A 9,667-nucleotide genomic window follows, 5' to 3' on the forward strand; every position below is an offset into this window, starting at 1 on the left:
TCCGATACTTTATGATATTTTACGATACTTAATAATGAAGTATCTAATTTATAAAGTCGTAGTACATTACAAGAAAATCATTGAATAATTAACAATTTTAGTAACAAAAAATAATTAGTCACTATATAGTGCCCAATTTAAGTACCAATCTAAAAACTAAAAATTATTGACAACTAAAATAATTCCAAAAAATTATAATTTGTTTCTAATTGATAATTAAAATAGTTTCTATTATGAATTGATTTAGAAATTGCTCACTAACATTAGCTACCAAGATTTTGACTACCAAAATAATTAATATCTAAATAGGAAATTGGTCTTTAACATATTTTTTGTTACTAAAATTTGTCATTATTTAAGAGTTTTCTTATAATGGTGCTTTTATGATGACAATAATTTATATATTTTTTACTTTAGTATCATATTTGTGCACCATAGATTGTATATTGAATAATTATAAAAGGAAAAAAAAACAAAAAAGACAATGGTAGCATGACGCTCTAACCATAAACGTTTCCAATACATAAACGTTTTTATTGGAAAAATAATTGGATACAGAAAAACAAATGGCCTATACAGGTCTCAAACCTTTGACCTTTGTGTTATTAGCACAACGCTCTAACCTACTGAGCTAATAGGCCATGCATTTTTCTATTCTAAATATCGGTTAAACTTGTTTATTGAAAAAAATAATCCGGTAAACTTTTTATTGGAAAAATAATTGGATACTGACTAATTATAAAAGGAAAAAAACAAAAAACAAAAAATTGTATATTGACTAATCTATTACATAATAAGAAAAGAAGATATTACTATATTACCCATTGTCTTTTATTGACAAACTATAATGCACCGATACTTCAATTTGGATCACGTATCCATATTTGATACGTATCGTGTCCGATACTTTAGGATATTTTATCAATACTTATCAATGAAGTATCTAATTTATAAAAGCGTAGTATACTACAAGAAAATATTTGAAATAATGACCAAATTTAGTGACAAAAAATAATTAGTCATTATATAGTGACCAAATTGACAACTAAAATAGTTTCAAAAAAATTATAATTGGTCTTTAAATTGATATTTAGAATAGTTTTAATTATGAATTAGTTTATAAATTGGTCACTAACATTAGTTATTAGGTTTTGACTGCCAAAATAATTGGTCTCTAATTAGGAAATTTAGATTCATACAATAACAATCATATAATTATTATATTTTTTAAGAATTATTGTACATTTTTCAATATTCATATATCACCGTATCATATCTTATTATTTTGAAAATAAACGTATTGATGTATCAGATACGTGTCGTATTCGATACACATATCGTATCTGTGCATCATAGTTTATAATTTAGTTTTATCTCTAGTTTACGAGATATCTTAAATACAACCTCACGTCGAGACATATATATATATATATATATATATATATATATATATATATATATATATATATATATATATATATATATATATATATATATATTTCGAGTATGAAACTATAATAATGGTGGACTGATAACGATTTAATAACGTGTGACACAATAAAACTCATATGATTTAATTGTTAATTGAAAATCAAATGCTTATAATAATAATAATAATAATAATAATAATAATAATAATAATAATTTGTTTATATATAATATTTATATTCAGATTTAACAATAAATTTAATACATGTTATTTGGTGAATATATATATATATATATATATATATATATATATATATATATATATTAAATAAATGAATTGAATAATATACATTAATAATGAATAAAAAAAATTTAAAAAATTGGAGAATCTAGTATGTAATTAGAATAATATCAATTTATATTACATAAATGGAAATTTTATTAAATTAGTCTTAATTTTTTTTTAAATAATATAAAGTCTTTAAAAATTTATCTTGACTCATTTACCCCACCAACATTTATTTATAAATTATTTATTTATTTATTTATTTATTATAATTATTTATTATTTCTAATTATATAGGTTCACAATTTTATATTTTAAATTCTAGAATGTTGTACAATAATATTTAAATATTTGAATATTTAATTAATTTATTTGTCAAGTTATATATGTTGATACTTTAATCTTTAATTATTATCTTTGTAATAATATTTCAAGAATTAGGTAAACACTTTAATTTCACTGTTATAAAAAATAAACCGATTCAATTCATTCTTATTGTAATGCAATAAATATATAAAATAAATTGAAAAAAAAAACATTTGTAAGTAATCCAACCCATCAACCCTTGGTGGATCGGGACCGGTTATAAAAATTTTGGCTCACCAAAAAGTGAACAGGGTTAAACTGATCATTTTTTAGCTCAATCACTAGACCTATCAAATTGACCCACTTCTCATGGTTTGGCCCTGCCCCACATGGGTTGGGGCTAGAAAAGCCCACAGGGCCAAAAAGCCCTGTGGGATAGGGCTAGCCCATGGGCCTTTTTTTTAGAAAAAAAAATCATTCTAAATACAAGAAAAAATGGAAATAATTGAATAAAAAACTGAACAATTATCTAATTTGTACAGTACTAGAGCCGTCAAAATGGGTTATAACCCACGAGCCAATCCGGCTCATCAAGGGGTTTGGGTCGGGTTGGGTTGAAAAAAAATTACAAAATTCAGTACGGGTTAAAAATGAACCTAACCCATTAAGAACCCAGCTCATTCGGGTTGAACCCGTGATGAGTCAGGTTGGCTCACCAACCCGCCAATAAATTTTAAATATTTAATATATATATATATATATATATATATATTATGTATATTATATATATATATATATATTATATTATATATATATATATATATATTATGTATATATTATATATGTATATTATATATATATATATATATTATGTATATATTATATATGTATATATATATAATATATATATATATATATATATATATATATATATATATATATATATATTGTAGATGGGGATAAAGAAGATGTTTCAAGAGATGAAAATGTTGTGGATTTATTCATTCAAGATTCTAATACTATAGTTTGATAAGTGACAATAATGATTTGATGTTAGATAGTAATTTATATTTTTGTGATTTTGGTTTGTATTTGGAGTTTAACATAATTTGGGATTTTATTTGGATTGTATTGAAGTTTATTTAGATTTTTAATCGGAATTATAATTTAGTTTTCTTTAGATTGAAGAAAAAAAAAGTGTGTTTTTTTTTAATTAAGTGAGCCAGTGAGTCAACCCGTTTAACCCGCCAACCCATGGTGGGTTGGGTCAGGTTCTAATTTTGTTGGCTCGCTAATAAGTGAGCCGAGTTAGGTGGACCCACTAAGTGGTCAACCCGTCGCGGGCCGAGCCGGGTTGGGTCGGGTGACCCGTTTTTACAGCTCTACACAGTACCAATGCTGGGTCTAGTGCTTGTTTCTTTTTAATCATTTTCTTCCATTTCCCACCATCAAATTATCTATATTTTCTCAATCTTTCTAGCTCCCTACGATATATCCAATGATTAAGGAGTTTATGAGATGCTTTTATGTACTTTTTTTCTATATGGTATATGACCAACGATATCTAATTTATTATATTAGAAAATAAATTTAAAACTACCAACTTATAAATTATTTGAATATGTATTTAATCATTATCACATGTGTTAGGATTTTAAAATAATTTTTTTACTTTTTATTTTATTGTTTTATAAATTTAAAACTTTTAGTAATCCTTTTCAAATTCATTGTAAATTGATATTATTTTTTCTTTTAATAAATACGTATTTAGTTATATATTAATTGTTAATAATATTGAAACAAAAATAAACAAAATCAAAATTATTATTGTTTGGATAACTTGGAGAGTTGTGTGGAACAATATAATCTTTGCCTACTGAGTTGTGTGAAGACTCCTGGCTTTGCTGCCTCAAGTTATATCATCTTTCTTTATTCTCATTACCCTTACCAAAAAGCAAGGAAGAAATGGAAGCAACATGGGCCATAACTATGAGTCTCATAGTGATACTTGTTTGATATGGGCATGGAAGATTCTTAACTAGTTATGGTTCAAACCAAACAGACTTGAAAAGTTGTTAAGAGAAAAAGGCTTTCAATTGACAGAGAGAAAACGAGATTTTATCAAAAAGGGGTTAAACCCATCCTAACCCTGTCCCAACCCACATCACTTAGGGCTTTTGCGGCTGGGGGCTTTTAGCATTAAGTGGGTCATTAAAATAGGTTTTAGTTTTAAAGGGGGCTGAGGCTGACCCATGGGTTGTGGGTTAAAATGACATGTCTATCAATCACCACGTGGGAGCCAAGTTGACTCACTTTGACACCCCTGACTTTAACTCCCTCCTTTTATGTGACCATTAAACAAGTGGAACAAAAAATAGTCCTAGCCCCCAAAACCACATTTCAAAATGGGTTGGGGTCAGGGTCAAAGTGAGTTTGGTCTCACTACAAGACTTTAATTAACTCATAAATACATTACGTTCAGTTTAGGTCGAAGGTCAAACCAAGTTGTCCTGGCTTGAAGGTTAACTTGAGTCAGTCAAGATTGAAGTTCTAACCAAGTTGGCTCAAGCCAAAGTTTGACCTGAGGTGGACCATAATGAAGGTTGGACATAGTCCTCCAGATTGAAGGTTGAGACGAGATCGTCAAGTCAAAGGTCAAGACAAACTGTTCAAAACTAAAGGTGGAGATGAACCGCCCTAAAGCAAAGTTTGAGATGGGTTAATCCAGATCGAAGGTCAAAAAGTTCCGATTCGGGCAAAAGGTTGTCACAGGTCGATCAGCCCAAAGATCACATGGATCTTTAGGGACTATTTTGACTCTATGAACTTTTTTCTTTGTGGACCTTTTGGCTTTTTGAACTTTCTTTATCTGACTCATGTGGGTCAAGACCAAGTCTTATAAACTAGATCAAATTAAGAGTTCTAATGGTAATATTGATTTCATTGTTCAAAATTCCTAAAGATTCAAGTATAATTTATTTCTATTGGATTTCTTTTATATATATATATATATATATATATATATATATATATATATATATATATATATATATATATATATATACTAGCGAACACAGAAGTGTTGTCACACTTGTGTGTTTGCATTTTTTAATTTTCAATAAATTTAAGTTAAGATCAATAACAAATATATAATTAATTTTTAAAATATTTGTTAAATGTAAAATTAAAAAATAAAATATGTACAAAAAAAAGTTTTTAAAATAATAATTTAAAACAAAAGAAATTTTTAGAATAATTGTTAAAAGTAAATTATTTTTAAAATGATTAATTTTTAGATAATTAAGGGTAAAACTGGTATTATGAAATGTGAAAAAAAAAAGAAATTCTCTTTATATATTGTTATATATAAATAAAAAAAAAACATTACATTCATCCCAATAATTATGATGTAAGAGCATAATTCATTATTACAATTCCTTTGACTAGCTACCCTCAGAATTGTAAGTGGTATGTGTATAGTATAAAACTAAAAGCCTATAGTTTTCATAAAACACCACTAAAGAAGAATGTGACTTATAATTTTAACACTTTATTTCATAACTTAAATTTAACCTTACCAACCAAGAACCAACAATCATTCAATATCATCTCTTTGAACACCAAGCTTCTAATATCACTCCTTAAATTCCTCACGCACCCCTAATGACCATTTTATTCTCCGTAAGAGTGACTTCTAAATTATATGTTTCGAAAATCTGGAATAAGTTTTTCAAAATTTTAGGAACGCATGAGAAACATTCCAAACAAGCTTTTTGGAATAATATTTTCGAAACAAACTTTTCAAAATACATATAATATCTTTTAGAATGAATTATTTGACTTCACATGAAATATGTTTTGAAAAGAGTTTCCCAAAACACATATGAAACACATTTTGAAAATAACTTTCCAGAATAAGCTTTTATTCCATGTTCTTCTTCTTCCTCTGCAACTGCAACGTTCTTCCTCTCTTCTTTCTTTGCGATTGTGGAATCGGTGACAACAACAGTGTAGTGCAACGATAAAGGGTATTTTAATCTGTTTATGTTAGCGGGGTGCAGTTAGTAATTATTATAGAGATGGAGGAAGCCTCGGCCTCATTCCTATGGTTTTATTTATCTAGGGGGCTTCTCCCTACACCTCTAATTATCTCTCGTGTACCCAAAAATAAATATATTTTCATGTTTGTCTATGGTAAAAATTAAAAGTTACTCACTCTCTCTTTTTTTGTCACCGCATATCCATCTGCACACTCAAAACCACACACCCCTCTGCACCTCCAAAACGAACCCCAATAAAAGGAATCAGATTCCCTGCATCCCGAAGGAGGGAATCTTTGACCTAGTAGCGGTAGCAGCTTTTTTTCGTATTTGACGTAGCAACAACGCGACAATTCTTCTCCTTGTCGTCCAGCATCCACATTCTTACACACTCTTCTCCCTAGGCACACTCTCCTCTTCTCCCTCCACACATTCTTCTTCTCCGCAACCTCCCCTTTTCTCCTTTCGCGCACCTCTCCTCTGTCGTTGTTCACACACTCTTCTTCTCCGCAGCCTCCCATTTTCTCCTTTCGCGCACCTCTTCTCTGCCGTTGCCAAGGAGTGTAATCCAGTTAAGTAATCCTATACCATCTATCTATATTTTAATTGATTTTAGGAATGATTGTGCAATAGATTGATGGTTATTATCTGCTCGATTGGGTTTATGGCAAATGAATTTTTTTTCACTAAAAATCAAAAACGGATCTCATCATCTTTGTGTTCATTTTTCACCAAAACGAATTTTGAAATCCGTTTAGCAGAAGACTGGAACGGAACTCGACACCCGTTTCAGTTTTTTTTTTAAAATTTGATTTTTATTTTAATTAATTTAATAATTTAGTGGAATGCCTGGAGCTCGTGGTCAAGGTAACTATTCTATTCTGATTGAATGAAGGAGGTTAAAGTAAGGTGGTGAAGGTAGTGATAATATATCCATGCTTCAAACGTGGGAATGCAAATTAGGAATTTGGCAATATTAGTTGCAACTAATTTGGCTTGATTTCCTCGAGAAGCGCACATTTGCAGAAGATTGATTGAGATTCCTCTTAGTTTGAATTTGGCAATTTGTGAAATTGAACTTGCATTTGCTTTGCGAGGGATTTGGCAACTTAACAATCATGCTTCAGACCTTTTTTTTGTTTGTGCACTATCAGAATGCATTATTTAAAGAGCATGAAAGGAGAGAAAAAGAGAGGTTTATATGAGGAAAAAAAAAGGAAAGATGAGTGCGTGAGGCTTTGTTGTTTGTTTGGTGGGGTGATACGAACTAAATCAAAATCATGTTGTTTTGTGTTTCTTGGTGATTTATGTTTGCATGTAGTTATATTTGGTTACTTGAAAATTTATAAATTTTAAACTTTGAATCATAGATATGGTTAGGACAAGAGGAAATTTATCTAAACGCGGTTCACGTGATGCATCCGAGAGTTCTACACAGGGTGCACGGAGGAGACCGACCACTTTTGCTCGTAGAAGGGGTCAGCACGAGGTTGATGTTGTTGAGGATGATGTTGCTGAGCATCAGGGTTCTGATGTTGCTCAGGACGAGGAATAGGGGATTGGCCAAGATGATGCATGATATCTACCTCTTCTACAGGTACCCTTTTATATTACATTTTGTTCAATATTTTTCTTGTTTTTTCTTTTATATCACAATAGTTAAATGAAATGTTATTTGAAACAGGCTTGGATATACGAGCACTTCCCTGCATTAGGAAGGAAACAATTATAGGATACATATGTGGAGACCGAACCCCGTGCCAGACGTTATGTCACTAGCTGCGCAACTTCCGTTATAACTGATGTTAGACTTTAATTGGATGCCTTGACATATGATGAGATGATTTGGAACCCATATGTAGCACATGGAGCTGGTCAACCACTTTTAACACATGCGATGTTTTCTGGCTTCCTGAGGCTTGGTATCCTCGTACACCGTTATCTGCCAGAGCGTGTGCTGCGACAATTTGGCTTCATGCAGCCTATTCCACGACATGAGACTACAATTTACTTGAGAATCCACTTGAGAATCCAAGAAACTCAAATAACTAAAATGATGATCTTCCATAATGAGCTATAATAAATAGAAAATATTTTAATACGTGAAAGAAGCTGGATTAAAGGCAAATAGATAAGTAAAATATGCAATCACAAAAAAATGATCCTTACCACAAACCAAAATAAACAAACACAATCAATCAAGCGCATACATTAATATAATCACACACCTCACAAACTCACTCACAACATTACTCCTTACTGGACTCTGTGAACACGCACACAACACACTACCTCACAAACTCACACACATCACTACACCTCACTCACTGCACCTCACTCGCTCAGTGCACTCTCTCACCACGCACACTACCTCACTCACTTAGTGCACTCTCTCACCACGCACACTACCTCACTTCACTCACGCACACACTACAACCATACACTCAATGCATTCTCTCACCACACACACAACACACACTACCTCAGCCACATAACACACTAAAACAGAACACTCCAACCTACATATTGTCACCACCTGCACTCCAACCTACACTCTCACCACCTGCACTCCAACCTACACTCTCTCCACCTGCACTCCAACTATTCTCAGTGACTCATTCCCCTCCCGTGCCTCGCCACGGAATAAGCAAAAGCAAAAAAAAAACAACCCTGAAACGGATGTCCAAAGAACGAAGAAAGCTATAAGAAATTTGAAGCATGTGTGGATGACCTTGCAAAGTTTGGACCACCTGAAGCGACCCAGTTCACACAGAACGAAAGTAGGGACCACTACCGGTGCAAAAGCACTTTCAAATGAAAATGAAAGAGAGAAAGTTGAACCACTGTTATGAGAATAATAATGACAACGGAGGAAAGAAAACGGAGAAAGAAGAAGAGAACGAAAGAAGGAGAAATACAAAAATTAGGGGTGCAACACTGTAAATATCAGTCAGGCACAGTAAATTCAATTTAATTGTCTCAACCGAGACAGATGAAAAATTAATTAAGGTCAATTTGATATTTTTAAAAATACTGAAGATTCTTTGGAGATGAAGGAAAAGCCCCTTTATCTATTGTTCAAGCCCACGTGATAACCGAGCCGCTTAAGACCCTAAACAAACATCACATACGATATATCACCAAATAGATAAAAAAGTTAAAAAAAAATAAAAAAATATCAGTTTTAATTTCTTCCACACTATATAAGAGCACAAAAAACTGGGTCCTTGCAATTTGAAAAATTTAATTCAACAACAGAAATTCTAGAGTAATGTAACATATTAAATATTAATTTGTGATTAATTGAGAAGCTAAAATCTGTTAAACTCTACTAATATTTAAAGTGAAGAATAGAAACTGAGTTGTTTTTACTTGCAGTTGGCGCCACTTTCACGGAAGATACTGTAGCTGTAGCGTAATCTTCACTGCAACTTCAGTGCTGTACAGTGTACAGTATATACGGTCTCTTATCAACATCCACGACATCACACCTTCCGTTAAAAGGTTCTGTAATGTGACGTGGCAAAACCAGATAGGTTGGTCGCAGTATCAGATTATGCAATAATAACAGAGTAGTAGTAGAAAGGAAATTTTTGGCTTCTTGGGT

At 31.3% G+C, this 9,667-nt stretch overlaps 1 non-coding gene across 1 annotated transcript; it reads right to left on the bottom strand.

Moving 5' to 3' along the window:
- Positions 1-567: 567 nt before the first annotated feature.
- Positions 568-641, bottom strand: TRNAI-AAU (transfer RNA isoleucine (anticodon AAU)). Its single transcript has one exon. It is a non-coding gene; the product is annotated as a tRNA-Ile (tRNA).
- Between the last annotated feature and the right edge of the window lie 9,026 nt (positions 642-9,667).

The sequence above is a fragment of the Vigna unguiculata genome, chromosome 9 (genome assembly GCF_037176805.1).
Source record: "Vigna unguiculata cultivar grain cowpea cultivar isolate G323 ecotype 2 chromosome 9, ASM3717680v1, whole genome shotgun sequence".
NCBI classification, from domain to species: domain Eukaryota; kingdom Viridiplantae; phylum Streptophyta; class Magnoliopsida; order Fabales; family Fabaceae; genus Vigna; species Vigna unguiculata.